This window comes from Halichoerus grypus, chromosome 1, assembly GCF_964656455.1.
Source record: "Halichoerus grypus chromosome 1, mHalGry1.hap1.1, whole genome shotgun sequence".
NCBI lineage: Eukaryota > Metazoa > Chordata > Mammalia > Carnivora > Phocidae > Halichoerus > Halichoerus grypus.
The window spans coordinates 187,254,692-187,272,823 of record NC_135712.1 but is presented as its reverse complement, the minus strand read 5'-3'; positions in this window follow the sequence as shown (position 1 = coordinate 187,272,823).

The following is an 18,132-nucleotide window of genomic DNA, read 5'->3' as shown; positions in this document are numbered from 1 at the left end:
TGATACAGGGAAACTGACTAAAACCATATGCAGGGAAATGAAATTGGACCTCGATTGTACACCACTCAGAAAAATTTACTCAAAATGGAGTAAGCCTTTAAAGGGTTAAATTTAAGACCAGACATGGTGGGGCGCCTGGGTGGCTCAGTTGGTTAAGCGACTGCCTTCGGCTCAGGTCATGATCCTGGAGTCCCTGGATCGAGTCCCGCATCGGGCTCCCTGCTCGGCAGGGAGTCTGCTTCTCCCTCTGACCCTCCCCCCCTCATGTGCTCTCTCTCTCTCATTCTCTCTGTCTCAAATAAATAAATAAAATCTTTAAAAAAAAAAAAAAAAAAAGACCAGACATGGTAAAACTAGAATAAAATACAGAGAAAAAGCTCACGTCTCAGCAACAATTTTTTTAGATAGGACATCAAAAGCAAAAACAAAAGCAAAAAACAAGCAGGTCTACATCAAACTAAAAAGCTTCTGCACAGCAAAAGAAATGATCAACAAAATGAAAAGGCAACACACAGAATGGAAGAAAATATCTGCAAACCATGTACTGCTTAAGGGGTTAATCTCCAAAATATATAAAGAATTCATACAACTGAATAACAATAACAACAGCAACAAAGCAATCTGACTTAACAGTGGGCTGAGGAATTGAATAGACATTTTCCCAAAGAAGACATCCAGATGGCCAACAGGTATATGAAAAAGCGCTTAACATCACTAATCAAAAGGGAAATGCAAATCAAACCTGCAGTGAGGTATTACCTCACACCTGTTAGGCTATCATTAAGAAGACAAGCAATAGGGCGCCTGGGTGGCTCAGTTGGTTAAGCGACTGCTTCGGCTCAGGTCATGATCCTGGAGTCCCTGGATCGAGTCCCGCATCGGGCTCCCTGCTCGGCAGGGAGTCTGCTTCTCCCTCTGACCCTCCTGACCCTCCCCCCTCTCATGTGCTCTCTCTCTCAGTCTCTCTCTCTCAAATAAATAAATAAAATCTTTAAAAAAAAAAAAAAAGAAGACAAGCAATAACAAGTGTTGGGAAGGGTGTGGAGAAAAGGGAGCCCTTGTACACTGTTCATGGGAATGTAAGGTGGCTCAGCCACTACAGAAAACAGTAAGGAGTTCCCATCCAGCAATCTGAAAATAATTGAAAAAAGATTATCAAAAAGATTTCTGCACTCCCATGTTAACTGCAGCATTATTCACAATAGCCAAGACATTCAAACAACCCAAGTGTCCATCAACAGATGAATGGATCAAGAAAATGTGTGTGTGTGTGTGTGTGTATATATATACACACACACACACGTGTATACATATGTACACATGTGTATATATGAATATATTTATATATACAATTAAATATTATTCAGCCCTAAGAAAGAAGGAAATCCTTTCATTTGTGACAACATGGATGGACTTCGAGGGCATTATGCTTAGTGAGATAAGCCAAAGACAAATATTGTATGATATCATGTCTAAAAAAGCCAAGCTCCTAAAAATGATAAAATAGTAGTTACCAGGGTCTGGGGTGCAGGAGGTGGGGAGTGGGAGATATTGTTACAGACTATAAACTTCAACTGAAAGGTAAGTTCTGGGGATCTAACACACAGCATAGTGATTATAGTCAACAATACTGTGTTATATGCTTCCAAACTGCTAAGAGGGGGCGCCTGGGTGGCTCAGTCGTTAAGCGTCTGTTTTCGGCTTGGGTCAAGATCCCAGGGTCCTGAGATCGAATCCCGGGCTTCCTGCTCAGTGGGGAGCCTGCTTCTCCCTCTGCCTGCCACTCTCGCTTGTGCTCTGTCTCTCTCTCTGACAAATAAATAAAAACTCTAAAAACAAAACAAACACCAAAAAAAAAAAAAAAAACCAAACTGCTAAGAGACTACATCTTAAATGTTCTCACAGAAAAAAGAAATGATCATTATGTGATAGGATAGAGGTATTAAAGCTATGGTGGTAATCATATTACACTATATAAATGTATCAGAGGAACAGATTATACACATTAAAATTATACAAAGTTTTATGTCAATTTTACCCCAATAAAAAATGGGGTATATACAAACAATGAAATCTTATCCAGCCTTAAAAAGGAAATTCTAACACACGCTACAACATGGGTGAACCTTCAAGACATTATGCTAACTGAATTAAGCCAGACAGAAAAGGACAAGTATTTATGATTCCACTTATAGGAGGCACCTGGAGTAATCAAATTCATAAACATACAACAGAATGGTGGCTGCCAGAGTTTAATGAGCAGAGTTTCCATTTGGGAAGATGAGTAAGTTCCAGAGATGGATGGTGATGATGGTTTTACAGCAAAGTGGATGTGCTTAATGCCACCGAAATGTACACTTAACAAAGGTTAAAATGGTATATTTTATGTTATGTATATGTTGCCACAATTTACAAATTCCTCACTAAACATAACCTGAAAACTTCCATAATGTAAGCTATTTGATTTCAATGTCGTTATGTGTGACAACCAAGCATATGTATGCTGGTTCATTCCTCCTAGAACACTTCCCTATCCATAGTTAATGCATTACACCCCATGCATTCCAATTCATTTGACCACCCGTCTTTTGAAAGGTTGGTATTCCAGATCACTTAATACCTATGAAACTCCTTACAAACAAGGTTCTAGTCCCAGGTCTGCTACTAACTGCCACTCCGTTTTCTCAGTGAGTTGAAGTAGATCCATGTTTCCGTGATGGTGGAAATGTTCTTTATCTGCACTAAATATGGCAGCTACTAGCCTATACGACTACAGGGCATTTATAATGGGGCTGGCTTCACTGAGAAACTTAATTTTTATCTAATTTCAATTGCTGGAAAAATTTCAAGTATGTTTGGAAGAAGCTGGGTATGTGAATGTACTCTTTCAACTAAGTTTTATGAAATCTAAATAGAGATCAAGTATTTCCACATCTTCCAAATGGAGATATGCTATAAGGGTAAAATATACATTGGATTTTAAAGACAGTATGAGCAAAAAAAGGTAGCTTAATTTCTGTATTGATCATATATTGAAATGATATTTTCAATATATTGGATTAAATATATTAAAATTAATTTCACTTGTTTCTACTTTTTCTAAAGTAGCTACTAGAAAATTCTAATTGCATATGAAACGTGTGCTGTATTTTACTGAGCAGCTTTAAACTAGACAGTTTCCAAGAACACTAGCAACTCCCGGAATCAGAAACTATAAGCATTTTTTTAGATTTGGGAGTCTGCACGCATGGGGGGGGGGAGGGGCAGAGAGACAAGGAGACCCCCTGCTGAGTGGGGAGCCTGAGGGGGGCAGCCTCCTAGGACCCTGAGATCTTGACCTAAGCCAAAATCAGATGCTTAACCAACTGAGCCATCCAGGCACCCCATAAGCATTTTTAAAAATCCACTCATATTTAACAACAAAGACTATAATTACTGAATTTGGGGGGAAATTTTTAAGTAGTTAGTTGACATTTTCATACTTCACTTCCAACAGAATACTTCAGAAGTTAAGTTTACAAGAGCTGAGTAGAATATTGTTTTGTCCTCAGAGTTATATTAAGATGTATGTTCATTTAGGGCGCCTGGGTGGCTCAGTTGATTAAGCGACTGCCTTCAGCTCAGGTCATGATCCTGGAGTCCCTGGATCGAGTCCCGCATCGGGCTCCCTGCTCGGCAGGGAGTCTGCTTCTCCCTCTGACCCTCCCCCCTCTCATGTGCTCTCTCTCATTCTCTCTCTCTCAAATAAATAAATAAAATCTTAAAAAAAAAAAAAAAGATGTATGTTCATTTAAAAATCCCAAGTCTGGCTTTTCTTCATACTAATCCTCTCCAGTCTACCCTTTCCCACCTCCAAAAAGAAAAAGTACCTGAATATTCAGAACAGGTGTTCCTGATTTGAAAACTCTAAAGAATTAAACTGGAAAAGGTATTTCACTTATTTTAGTGCTCTAAATTTACTTTCTACAATTTTCTGCAATCAAGGACCTTAGAATTGAAAGGTGTTTGAATTGAAAATTTGTATAAAATCTAGCAATTCACAAAAATGCCCTAGAAATAGATTCTAATCACCATCATTACATAATGACAAACCTTTTTAAATGTGTCAACTTTGTGGCAAATGCCACCAGAGACATTAAGTTGCACTCATGTATTATAAGTACCAAACTATAAAAGGAGGTCTTGCGCATTTCAAGTTTTCAAGGCACCCGTGTACTTAAAGTATGTATGGAGACCCTGTGCAGTAGCTTTGCCCCTTTAATTGGGGTACATTAATCTTACAGTATTTATCCACCCAACCCCAGACTGAGATCTTGCTCCAAGGGGCTTTAGGTAGCTGCCAGTAAATTATTTTAATTGCTGTCTTGAAGTTAACAAGTGTTATAATGAAATAATCTACCTGATGCTAAATGAAGGCTTTAGAATGTTCAAAAAAAAAAAAAAAAATCCCAAGTCCAAGCACAATGGCTGGGACATACTAGGTGCTCAATAAATAGTTTTCAATGACTATTAAAATTAGGACTTGCATTTTGACCAGACTCTTAATTAAAGTACATTTGATGAGAATGTTAATTAAAGATGAAACAGCATCAGGCCGCTAGCCAGATGAAATAATTTGGCATTGGTTTTCTTATAGTACAAGATAAAAAGAAGTTGGATACTGAAATCAAAGGTTTGTTTTTCCTCTGAGGACCCTGCTAATCACTGGAGGCAATGTTAATACTTGGTGATAACAAAGCATGTTTTATGGGAAAAGTACATTACAGACAAATACTATTAATCATCAAATTATAGATGGTGAAATGGAAGCAGTGTGACATTAGTGACTGTCAAAGTCACATCAGGGGATTCACTCCTACACCTGGGCACTCAGCATTCGTAGTTTCTACTTCTCCCCTGATCCAGGGTCACACCAACAGGTTCTCCAGAGGAACCAGAGAGAAGCAATTACCAGTTAAAATCAGGTTGAGAGGAAACACTGCTTTCACAAAGCACGTATTTTAACTTCATAAACTTAACAGGCTGGCTCCAAAATGGAAATTAACATCATTGTCACTCACTGTTAAAGGCTCTGAGCAGACCTTTGTATTAACCTTCATTCAAAATTAACTTTTTCACACACACACACACACACACACACACACACACACACACACACGGGGTCCTTGAAGTGCTCTGCTCTTATTGGCAATACCCATGTCATGAGAAATGGGGCTATTTCCACATCAATTAGTTGTTTGCTCATCTAATAGAATTTATTTTCTTTATTTACTCTCCTACATGCGCATCAAATTCAGGTTCCCCTCTAACTACAGCAAAGCTTCCTTCTATCTCAATTCTTTTAGAATTGAATCGGAAGTCAGGTACAATTCAATAAATATTTATTCCTGAGACCTGGAAGCGACCAGAAATTAGGAGATAAAGGATGTGGCTGCCTCTGAGCCTCTTGTCTTTGGGTCGTCAGGCATAATACAGCTAAAGTAGAGTGTTGTAGAAAGAGCAAGGCAGGACATCTGTCACAGCCTGGGAAAGCCAGGGGACAGCGTGGAGAGGTAAGGAGACTCGGAGAGAGAAAGAAACCAGTGCTGTATTTTAAGTAGCTCTGATAGAAGACTAGAAATTAGCCAAGAGACTTCCAACTTCAAGATCCCAGAGACGTGGTATGGACCATTCCCTGGCTATAGCGGTATATAAGTGTACGCCCCTCATTTATACAAATCACTTCCTCACCTCCGATGTTCTCTCCAACTCTCTCCACGGAGACTGCTCCAGTTGAGGTCACCGACGCTTTTATCATACTATGTCCAATGTTTGCTCTAAGCATGCATCTTCCTCAGTCCTTTGGCAGCATCTGACACGAGGCACTCCCTCACTCTTTTTTTAAAGATTTTATTTATTTATTTGACAGAGAGAGAGCAGGAGAGCACAAGCAGGGGGAGTGCGAGAAGCAGGCCCCCCCACCCCCTGCTGAGTAGGGAGCCCAATGTGGGGCAGGACCCTGGGATCATGACCTAAGCTGAAGGCAGTCGCTTAACCGACTGAGCCACCCAGGCACCCCTCTCTCACTCTTGAAACGGGTCTTCACTTGGTTTCCAGAGCCCTGACAATTCCTACCTACTGGCCCCTCTTCCTAGGTCCCTGACTCTACACTGGGTGGCCCTCAGCTCAATCTTTGACCCTATTCCTCTCTGCAGCTATTCCCTCATTAATATCAGGCAGTCCGTGGTATTAAATATGATCCCAAATATATATTATCAGTTCTGATTTTTCCCTTGAGCTGAATGCCCACTCAACACTTGGAGATCTAATAAGCACCTCAAATTTAACATGTCCAGAATGGAACTCTGGATTTCTTTCCTCAAGCCTACTCTGCCCAGTTTCCTCCATCTTTGTAAAGGCCATCACTACCCCTCTCGTAGTGCAGGTCAAAATCTTGACATCACCCAACTCTTTCCCCACCCACCATACATATAATTCACCAACAAGTCAGTCTGGCTGTACCTTCAAAATATATCCCGCACCTATTCCTCACCACCTCCATCAGCCTGATCCTGGATACCCTTGCCTGGACCATGGCAATATCCACTTGACACTTATCCTTCTTTTCATCAGAAAGCAACTAGAATAATCTAAATGATACTCGCCCACAAACCTCCAAAGCTTCCCATTACCCCATTACCCTGGAAATAAAATAAAGAATCTTTATCATGGCCTCCAAAGTCCTTCATGATCTGGATCCTGGCCGCCTTTTCAACATCAGTTCCTAACGCTCTGCCCCCCTTGACCTCTGAGCTCCAGCCACAATTTTCTTCCCATTCCTCCCTCTTACCTCAGTGCTTTTGCACTAGCAAAGGCATCTCCTTGGAAGGCTCTTCTCACTCTCATTTCATGCGGGTCTCTGGCTCACGTGAATTCCCTGACCACCTTCTCTAAAATAACACACTCCCTCCCTTATGCCTCATAAGTTCTATCATCTTACTTGAGTTGTGTTCATAATACGTGACATTGTACTATGTCCCGTTTATTGCTATGTTGTCTATTTCTCCCACTGAAATGCAAGCTCCATGACGGCAGAGAGTCCGCCTTGTCACCACCACATCATCAGCCCCTGTCACGGTGCCTGGCACCTACCGGGCACTTGATGAATAGATTTTGAATAAACTAAAAGAGAAAGAAGTTAATACCCAGAGAGCCCTGCTCAAAAACAAGAAGAAAACCCAACCAAGAGTGCCCAACCGTGAGAGCACAGGAGACAAAGTAGTGAACCAGGGCCCAAACAAGAAGAACCAGAGAGGGCAGCCAGAAGCAAGACAGTCACCGAAAAGGAGATGACAAGAGCCACTCAAGGTAAGAAATAATGTTAAATCTCAACAATAATCAGCAAAATCAGGTAAAATAATCAGGAAATATTAACGAGAATCAGGAAATCAGGAAGAAAAAAAATTAACAAAATTTAGTATCATTCAGTGTTGGTAAAGAAGAGGGGAAAATGTCCTATTGGATGCTGCTGGGAGGAGCGTAAGTAGGGGCAGCCACGTTGTAGGACAATTTCACAGTATCTATAAATCCCCAAAATTCATGCACCCTATGGCCCAACATTTCCACTTACATTCTAGAGAAACATTCACGCAGCCGGCCAATGAGGCATACAGAGGAATGCTTACTGAAGCCTGTCTTGTAGTATTAAAAGAATTAGGGACAACGTGCATATCCTCAGTAGAGACATGGATAAAAACCCCACTACCTATTCATACAATGGAATAATACACACTAGTTAACCACATGAGATAAATCTATACATAATATGTACTCCTCTCAGGGACACACTTTTAAGTGAAACAGGCAAAATGCAGAATTATTCAGTATATCATTTCTATTAAAAATATGAGCACACAGGGGGGCCTGGGTGGCTCAGTCAGTTAAGCATCTGCCTTCAGCTCAGGTCATGATCCCAGGGTCCTGGGATGAAGGCCCGAGTCGGGCTCCCTGCTCAGTGGGGAGTCTGCTTCTCCCTCTCCCTCTGCACCTTCCCCCCGCTTGTGCTCTAATAAATAAAATCTTTTAAAAAAATAAAAATAAAAAAAAATATGAGCAGAGTTACTACTACATGCCTTACAAGGATACAATGTGCATGTGAATGCCCGAGGGCACAGAAGCAAGTTAACTGTCAAGGGGGACCTTAAATTTATAGGTCACACTTTAATATTTCACAGGTAATTCATGGGAAAATGTATTTTAAAGTATAAGGAAATTAACGGAAGAATTGGGTGATAGGGTTGGTGTTCGGAACAGCTAACAGCAAGAAAGCATGAAAGAGGCATATCTGGAGAACATATAGGTCTGTATTATTGGAGCATTTAAGACTGAATCAACAAGTGGCAGAAATGGAGACTCGAAAGGCTGCCTGGCGTGAACTGTGAACAGTCTTGCGGGCTGGGCTAAGTCTCATGGACTTTATCCAATGATTCTACACCATTCACCCATGTTTCTAACATAAGTCATAGCTTTGAGAACGACGGGAAACTTCTCAATAACCAGGATTGACCTTACACATTTTTAAATGTATCTTAAGGGGCACCTGGGTGGTTCAGTCGTTGGGTGTCTGCCTTCAGTTCGGGTCATGATCCCGGGGTCCTGGGATCGAGCCCCGCAGTGGGTTCCCTGCTTGGTGGGAAGCCTGCTTCTCCCTCTCCCACTCCCCCTGCTTGTATTCCCTCTTTCTGTCAAATAAATAAATAAAATCTTTAAAAAAAAAATAAAAGTATCTTAAATCATTACATTCTCTTACAGCCTTGCAAAATAATCATTATCTATAAACCTCTCTCCTAATTTATAAAAGTTGTCTGGCTAATATCATTGTATTAGTTTAGACATTTAAAAAAAACAACACAGACTGACTTTGGCACCTAAAAAATCGCCCATGCCCCACTTCTTTGAAACTCCAGGAAAACTCTTAAGTTGGAAAAAAGACAAGGATGCTTAATTATAAAGATGTTTTCAGCCTGAACATTTAACTGCCTTATTCATCAGTCAGCACATCATTCACTCATCAAATTTCTGTTAAGTTCAACTGTTTTAGGTGCTGAGGCTACAAGGATAAGCAAAGTCCCTGTTCTTGTGAAGCTCACAGATGAGGCAAGTAAAGAGATATTAGATGAATTGCCCCAACAGAGAAATGTAAAATTACAACACAAATAAGTTCTAGAAAGGAGTGGCCCATGGTGGTTTAAGAACATAATGGTGGAATATGACTTAAAAAGCTCAGAGAAGGCTTTGCTAGGGAAGGGGAGATGGAGATTTAAAGGAAGAAAAGAAAAAACCAGGAGAAGCAGTAATGGGTAAAGAAGTTAATTCTTCTTGACAAATGAAACCGTATACGCAAAGATCCTGTGGCTGGAAGGGTAGAATGCCACTATTTCAGTGGACCTTTGAGAACATGGTTGCTGAGAAAACTGTTTCATGCTATTCCCTAATTTGTCAACCTGAAGAAAGATAGACTTTAAATATATGTCGCATAACTAAATATTGCCATCTTAACCCCACATAATGCTTTTTTTAGTCGAGAACAAGGTTCTAAATCCATTATTTGCTTGAGGACAGACTCTTAAATGTGAGGTTGCATCTCCTCTAGCCTGCATTATGTAATCAAGTACCACAGATAGTCAAATCAATAGCCTCTTTAGAATGAATGGCTTGTGTATTCATAAAATAAAACTCATACTTCAGCTGGGAAGGGGGAGAAGAGCACTTCTGTAGCTCTGCTTAGAGGAAACAAGCAATTGTTTGCTGAAATTTTTACCTTATGGGATCTTTAAGCATCTATAGAAACTTCCTGTCTATGAGAAGAAAAGTTTGTTCCTGAGTCTCCAACAAAAACTTGTCAATGTCTTCAGAAATGACTTCCCAGAATATTTTTATTTATAATCTATATTAAGAAATCTATTTCACCACAGATATACAGACACATAAACAAAAGTTTTATGCTTCAAATAAACCAACTATAAAAAGATTTATTTTTAAAAAGAGTCCTTCCGGTAAAGTAGAATATTTGATATCCAGGAGACTGTATATTATATAATATTAAATAATTGTTAATTTTATTGAGATTGATAACAATTACATTGTGGTAACGTAAGAAGAGGTCTATAATGTTTTTAAAAGTAGATCCTAGCGGTGCCTGGGTGGCTCAGTCGTTAAGCGTCTGCCTTCGGCTCAGGTAATGATCTCAGGGTCATGGGATTGAGCCCCGCATCGGGCTTCCCTGCTCAGTGGAAGGCCTGCTTCTCCCTCTCCCACTCCCCGTTTGTGTTCCCTCTCTCGCTGTGTCGCTCTCTGTCAAATAAATAAATAAAATCTTTTTTTAAAAAAAAGTACATCCTAAAATATATGGGAGTAAAATGAAATAATGTCTGGGATTCACTTTAAAATATATCAGCAAATACAATGGAATATTATGCAGCCATCAAAAAAAGAATTCTTGCCATTTGCAACGATGTGGATGGAACTAGAGGGTATTGTGCTGGGCAAAGTAGGTCGGTCAGAGAAAGACATATCGTGTGATCTCACTGATATGAGGAATTCTTAATCTCAGGAAACAAACTGAGGGTTTCTGGAGTGGGGGGTGGGGTGGGAGGGATGGGGTGACTGGGTGATAGACACTGGGGAGGGTATGTGCTATGATGAGCGCTGTGAATTGTGCAAGACTGTTGAATCTCAGATCTGTACCTCTGAAACAAATAATGCAATATATGTTAAGAAAAAAAAAAAAGAAGATAGCAGGAGGGAAAGAACGAAGGGGGGGAAATCGGAGGGGGAGACAAACCATGAGAGACTGTGCACTCTGAGAAACAAACTGAGGGTTCTAGTGGGGAGGGGGATGGGGGGATGGGTTAGCCTGGTGATGGGTATTAAAGAGGGCACGTATTGAATGGGGCACTGGGTGTTACACGCAATGAATCACGGAACACTACATCAAAAAAAATTAATTTAAAAAAAAATAAAATATATTAGCAAAAAAAAAAAAAGATGAAGATAATATGGCACAAATCTTAGTAATTGTTGGATCTGGGTCCGGGTATATGTGGGTTCATTCTACTGCTCTCTACTTTCTGAAATTTTTCATAATAAAAACATTAAGTTCAAATGAAATGAATCCACTCCACTCTTTCCCCTACTGCGTATAATGCTGCTTGATACTTTCTGTTCATTTCTAAATTAAACAATAGAAAGGGAAAAATGCTAGTAATGACCCGTATATTGATTTCATGATACACTAAAAGGTGTGTGATGCATGGCTAGAGGTTGCTGGCTACCTTGGTCTTTGCTCTGCCCAGACGAATCATTCTCACACAGAAGACACTTTTTGGTCACTTGAATGCAAATTAAAAAACGAAAAGCCTAATTCTCCTCAATGTTTCCAACTTCTAAAAATGTAATGCTTCTTGACATTTCCATAGTTGTCTATTTAAGTTCAATGTAAATAGCTGCTGCTACTTTGGGAGCGCCTGATAATGTCTATCACAGTGCCGGGGTATATGTCTCTCTGGTGACATCTAAATGTTGATCTTGTAAATTCTACAGCAACACATAATGTAGTACAAAGATATGCCAAGTAGCATCAAAAACATTTTTTTTTTTCAAAATCTGGGTTTAATATAAATGTCAAATCAAATTGAGAGGAAAACAAATTTACAAAGTATTTCAGATGACTTCAGCTAATTAATTATCTCCATTGATAATATTTTGAACTTCGGACGTGGAGGTTATTAAATGCTTTCCGTTGTTAATTAGAGTTGCTAATTTACAAAACAAATTAATTGTATAAGCTGCTAATTTAAAAAAAAAAGACTAATTCTATTCTTGTACTAAGTGGGAATTTCCAACATTAAATAAGTCTATCTATACCCAGTGTGCTCATTGTGCTAAGAGGTGGATAAAAAAAACCCCTACGATCCAAAAGATATATATATATATATCACACTCGACCTTCCTTTTGCTAACCCGAGGAAATCATCCATCAGTTTCTACAATGCCACCCTGGCTTTGTAAAACACTTTCTTATCTTCTTTCCCAAATTTAGGTGTAGCAGGCACTGTTGGCTGGCTTTCTAGCACTCTTATCACTGCTTCCTCCACCCCCTTTTAATTTTCATTTTTTAAAAAATATTTGAGAGAGAAAGAGGGAGAGAAAGACAGATAATGTGTGTGCAAACAGGGGGAGGGGCAGAAGGAGAGGGAGACAAGCAGACTCCCCCCTGAGCAGGGAGCCTGACAGGCGGCTCAATCCCAGGAACCTGAGAGCATGACCTGAGCCGAAACTAAGAGTCAGATGCTTAACTGACCGAGCCACCCAGGTGCCCCGACCTCCTTTTTGACTGCAACTAGGTTTTATTCAGATATCTCATCTCTCCAAGAATTAAGTACTTCAGGGAAGCTGCCCCACCCCAACAGGTAGTTTCAGGGGATATACGCTTACTGATTGATCTAAGGCCAGTCATGCTAATCCCCTTCTTCTTGCCATTGACTGGTTTAGGAATGAACTCGGTGATAAAATTCTAACCAATGAGGCAGGACAGCAAGTCAGCCAGGAGCGTTTCTGGGAAATATTCTCCTGCTCCTAAGAGACAGAAGACTGTTTATTTGGACATCATCTGGCCTGCACAGAGAGCTGGGCCTCCTGCAGCATCTTTCCATCAGCCTCAACGGAGACTTCACACAGGGGAGGGCCAATCTAAGAGAATCACACAGAAACAGACCTGAGGCTCCTACTTCTGACTTTCTTGTAATATGAAATTATCAATTTCCTTGTCAGTCAAGCCACCTGCATGTAACTTGCAGGTAAGAGTTCTAAATGATACATTCGCTTTTTAAAATTCCAGGCAAAACATCCTATCTGTCATTGGTTAAGCAGACTGTGAACTTCAACTAATAGCAGACCTGTGGGACTCCATAACAGCTGGTTTTTTCACCTCAAAACAACAACAAAAAAAGTAAGTATACGAGTTGGTATGGTATCAAGGAAAAACCCCAATGGCACAACCCTCTAAGTCTAGGGGTAGTCTAGCAAATGGGGTAAAAGTAAAATAGAGCAAAAAAAAGTAGACAAGAAAACGGATGCCCTATTAGAACAAGGGGAAAAAAGAACTCTCACACATCTGAATTTCACACATCATTATCCCTAATACATTTGGAGGCACGACTCTAAGGTGTCAGCTGCTAGAGAAGGATCTTAGAATTCTGGCTAATTAGAGACAAGCTGCACACTTTAAAGGATGTCCAAACGGCTAAAGTTCTGAACAGACACAAGATGAGCTGACCTATTTCATTACACGGTACTGCCGCACAGGGTATATAAGCAGGTGATTGCTGAGGTTAAGTATCAGCAGGAGGAGAGACGCTGATCTCATCTTGCGGGGGGGGGGGGGGGGGGGGAGATTGACTGAATATTGACAACAGATCCTTTTGTGGGGAGGGGGAGGCTAGGCCACCCTCATTCTGCAACTGATGAGAGACCACTGGGCAAGGAAACAATCACTCCTTTCCATTTTTCATTTTTAGAGAGGCATGTGGTGCAAGAAAAGGTAGGTCGCACTTGGTTTCCATTAACTGTAGGCAGGTAACGTGAAGATAGTGGTTTTGACTCTTAAAAAAAAAAAAATCTTGGGCTCCTTGAAAGAAAGGAACTATGTAATTTTAAAATAAGAATAATTATGTATTTTATGTAAAAGAGTTAGATGCTTGGCTTATGGTATTTAAAGCAAAATGATCGCAGCATATGTTTGTTTTATATTATTTGAGAAGTGGCATTCGAATTTAGAACATTGCCTAGCACGTAGTAGGCACACAGATCCCGGCTGAAGGACCATTTGACTAATTACTAGGAAAAAAAAGTTTAAAAGGACGAAGGCATATTGTTTATTCATCTGAATAGAGGGGGGAAAACATTTTTTAACTTTTTAAAACTTTTAAATAAGCTTAAAGTCTTTTTTGTACTGGATACCTTGAGAATAAACGATTCCTATTATTATCTTTGGGTTTTTTTTTTTAAGCTGACAATTTTTTAAACTAGCAAATATATTTTTAAACAGTTTCTAAAACTAAATGAAGCTTGATAATTAGGTGTAAATTGAGATGTGAGTGGCAATTCTATTTAAACTCTTTCAAATCCATTCTATACTTGTTAGTATTCTTAATATAACATTTGAATTTTAGAAGAATTTGAATGGAGATAACGTATAGGCGTATCTGCCTGCTCTGGAGGCTTCCACGCATTTATTTCAAACAGGTTTTTGTTTTATTTTTTAAAGTTCCATAAGTCTAGTCTAATACCTTAACAGGATTTTCACTGATAGGGGCAGGACATTATAAACCACATCTCAAACATGTACAAAGTACATTTAATTTTAATGTGACCCACACATGTACTATTTCTTAGAAGCTTATCAAATCTAAGCCTTTGAAAATGCATACACTGTAACAGATTTTTCAAAAACATGATGGAAAATATATACCACCCAGCTAAACACTCTCTTGATTTAGAATCGAGGCCTATATGTTTCTATTTCCATAGTGACTATTGCTGTGGAATCGACATGTTTTAATTTAGATTTGAGATTATAAACATCATTTGGAGACAGAATTTATTTTCTCTCCTACAACTTCTGAAAATTGATCAGTCTAAGTGCGACAGAACAGAAGCAAATTCTGGAGCAGGATTTAGAAATTATCTGGCTTAAGAGGCATTGTATCTAACAAAAGGTGAGTATTGACAGAAATTCATGTCTTTTTAATCCTTAAATTTTTTTTAGTTTCATACTTTATGAAATAAGCGGAAGAAGGGATTTCTTAATCAGGCCTCCCTCTAAACATGTAATTGTTTTAAAAAAACAAAAACAAAACCACAGAGTGATTAGGTGAGTACAGATTCTGCACAGATTTTGGTCTAAATTTCCTGAAAAGCTGAAATGAAATGAGACATTTTATCTTGACCAGTTATCTAAGAAGAGTAACTCCAGTGTGATTCACATTTGGGTCAAATGAAAGTTAGCAAACCAAACTGCTAATGGAAGGGAAAGGGGAGAGCAAATTATATGCATTCATTAGTTTTTTCAATGAACTGTTTTGGAACCCCTCCTATCCATGTGCCCAGGAAGCTTGTGGGCAGGGGAGGAAACCAGCAAGTGAGGCAGAGCCTGGAACGTGCTGTGGCAGAGAGCATCTAGGTGCTGGCAGAGCGAAGCACAAGGGGGCGGGGCGGGGGGGGGGCTGGGTAGCAAAGTGTCCTGCGATCTCTGCAAAAGGGAAAGCTTTAATACACTCCAAGGAGGCACTGCTTCTTGAAACAAGAACGAAAACTCAGTCTGCTCTATTTAATATGGCGGCATCACAGAGCCCAGCTGCTCAAAGCAGGCACCATCCCACACCTTGGGACCTGCCGTCATTAAAAAGCCACACTAATTAAGGTCACACTTGAACAGCCCCATTTAGCTTTGTATGAATAAGGTTGAAAAACGCTTCATAAACCCATGCTCTTCAACTCCTTCTGATTGCTTTTTTGTTTCCACTCTTTAGAGAGAAACCTAGAGGTATCTACATACCCTAAGGATTGAGAGAAATGCCCCACCCTTAAATCCAGCTCCTTAGCCCAGAGAGGGTCTCCCATGAAAAGAAACGGGAGACTGCAGAGGGGAAGCCATGAGAAATGTCAGCAGGGACAGGGGACAAAAGATGGCAGGGAAAGACATTTTGTTTCATCAATAATTAGTCAGATTCACCAAGGACAGCAGAAAGCAAAAAGCTAAGGCTTTGCAGTGTTAGTTCAGTAGTATTTCTCTTGAAAGTCTTGCAAGGGCTTGCTGAGGAGCTGCAGTTAATTCACATGTATCTGGTATACTCTTAGAAGAGACCATATTTAGTATCTAAGTGACAGTCATTCATTCTTTGAAGTGAGACTCAATGAAGGTTTGCTGTTACTCCAAGGGCAATGAAGAACAATGGGGCAGATCAGATGGGGCAAGACAGCCATTCATTTCACATTTACTGAGCACCTACTATGTGTTAGGGTCTAGTCTGGGATCCAGGGTTGCAGCAGTGAAAGAAAATATATAAAGATCCCACCCTAATGGGAGTTTACACTCTAGTGGGGGGCAGGGAGGGGAATGGAAAATAAATACAACACAGAGGAGCAGAAGGAATGTGTGACAATAAGTGTATCTGTGAGCATCTAAGGGAAAGTTTCACATTCCAAATAAAATGGTAGAGGAAAGCCTCCTTCAGAGAGCAAGATCTGAGCAAAGACCTGAAGGGAGAAAGGGACGATCCACGGAGAAGAGGGTTCCAGAGGAAGGCACAGCAAATGCAAAGGTCCTGAGGCAGCAGCTTGCCTGGCACGTGTGAGAAACACCGAGGAGGTGTGGAGTAAGTGAGGGGAAGAAGGCAGAGGAGCTCAGAGACATCAGTTCAAGGGGAGGGGTAGGAGGCTTGTCAGTCACTGTAAGGCTTTTTTTACTCTGAGTGGTAAATGGTAAAGCCTTAGAGAGCTTTGAGCAGAGAAGCAACATGATCCAGTGTTTTTCAGCAAATATTCAACTGAGCACCTGCTGTGGGCCAAGCACTGTGTTAGGCCATCTACCTGGGTGCTTGGCATATACTGATGCATATGACAGACACAGTCCCCACCTTTCATGGAGCTTATATCTGAGTGAGAAAGAAAGAAAAGCAAGTCAACTGGCTCACAGAAGTCACAGCCAGTTGTGATTATGCTGAAAACCACATCAAGGACCTTACATACTGATAGATAGGTGAGGGGAGTGCACCGTGAGGCTTCCTTTGGGTATGGGCATCAAGGAAGACTTCTTGGAGGTGGCAATATTGGAGGAGAGTCTTAGAGGAGGCAGAGGTGAGAGCTAAATAGAACCGTGGAGGAAAGAATAGGTCAGGAGAGGGAACCACACATTCAAGGGTCCAAGAAATGAAAGTTGTGGCCTGTTGCAAGGACAAAAAGAAACCAGTACAGCTAGCCTCCAAAGCATGAAGGAGAGAGTTACTCGGGAGGCAAGTATAGCGTAGGCTGGAGCCAGACCAGGCTGGATGGGTAAGCCCAGGTAAAGTGATCCGAATTAGAAACTGGTGATCCGAGGTAGAAAACAGGCATCCTAAGAGAGCTATGGATAAAAAGCTGTGAGAGTTTAAGAAAGACAACTCCCACTGGGGCAACTGGAAGAAGGAAGTAGTGTTACGCCAGACCTTCAGGGTGCACAGAATTTAGCCACGTCCAGGCAGGGAGGAGAGCCCCCTGGAAGGGGCAAAGTTGGATGTAGCTTCTAATGCTTACTCAGCCAGTAACAGCGGGGCCAAACTGGAGCCTTCCAGAACCTCCTTCCCCTCAAGTAACAGGACACATGCCTTGCAGGTTAGAGAGAAATAAAAATAATGCTGATAAAATTCCCTTTACATAGAAGATGCCAAATAAATGCAAGTTCTCATGGTAGAATATAAATTCTGTTGGGTTTCTGCTCCCCACTCTGAGTGAGAGCATACAAGCAGAGACAACCACAATCCAAACCTTGTACATCATTCTCCCCACGATATTTTCAAGGAGGTATGTGACTTCATCACCCCGAGATGTGATGGGTGCTTACAACACGCTAGGCATGGAGCGAGGCCCTGGACACGTGCTCATGGCAACACGACAACATGACTGTGGTCCTTCCAGTGTACTTGGGAGCAAACAAGAAAGGAACAAGTAAACACACGATTTGCACAACTCCTAGGAAGGGAAGAAATAGGCAGTGAGTGAGCAGGAGAAGAACAGAGGAAGAACATCTAAGTTAATGAGGGGAGCGAGCGGAGACATAGGCTCTTTCCCAGGATAAGCCTCTTTGTAGGCCTCTTTGTTACTACCCAGTCTGTGTTATTGAACCCCTTCCTTGCCAAGAAAGACCTTTCTGAAATAAGCCATACTAGGAGGAGGAGAAGGAACCAGCCACAAGAAGAGTGAGGTAGAGGAGGGGGAAGGAGACCACTCCACGGGCTGAATACAGGGAACAGCATGTGCAGAATACCAGAAGTGGGAAAGCTCAAACGGAAAAAGAAATGAGCCACTATTTAAAAAAAAAAAAAAAAAAAAAACTCA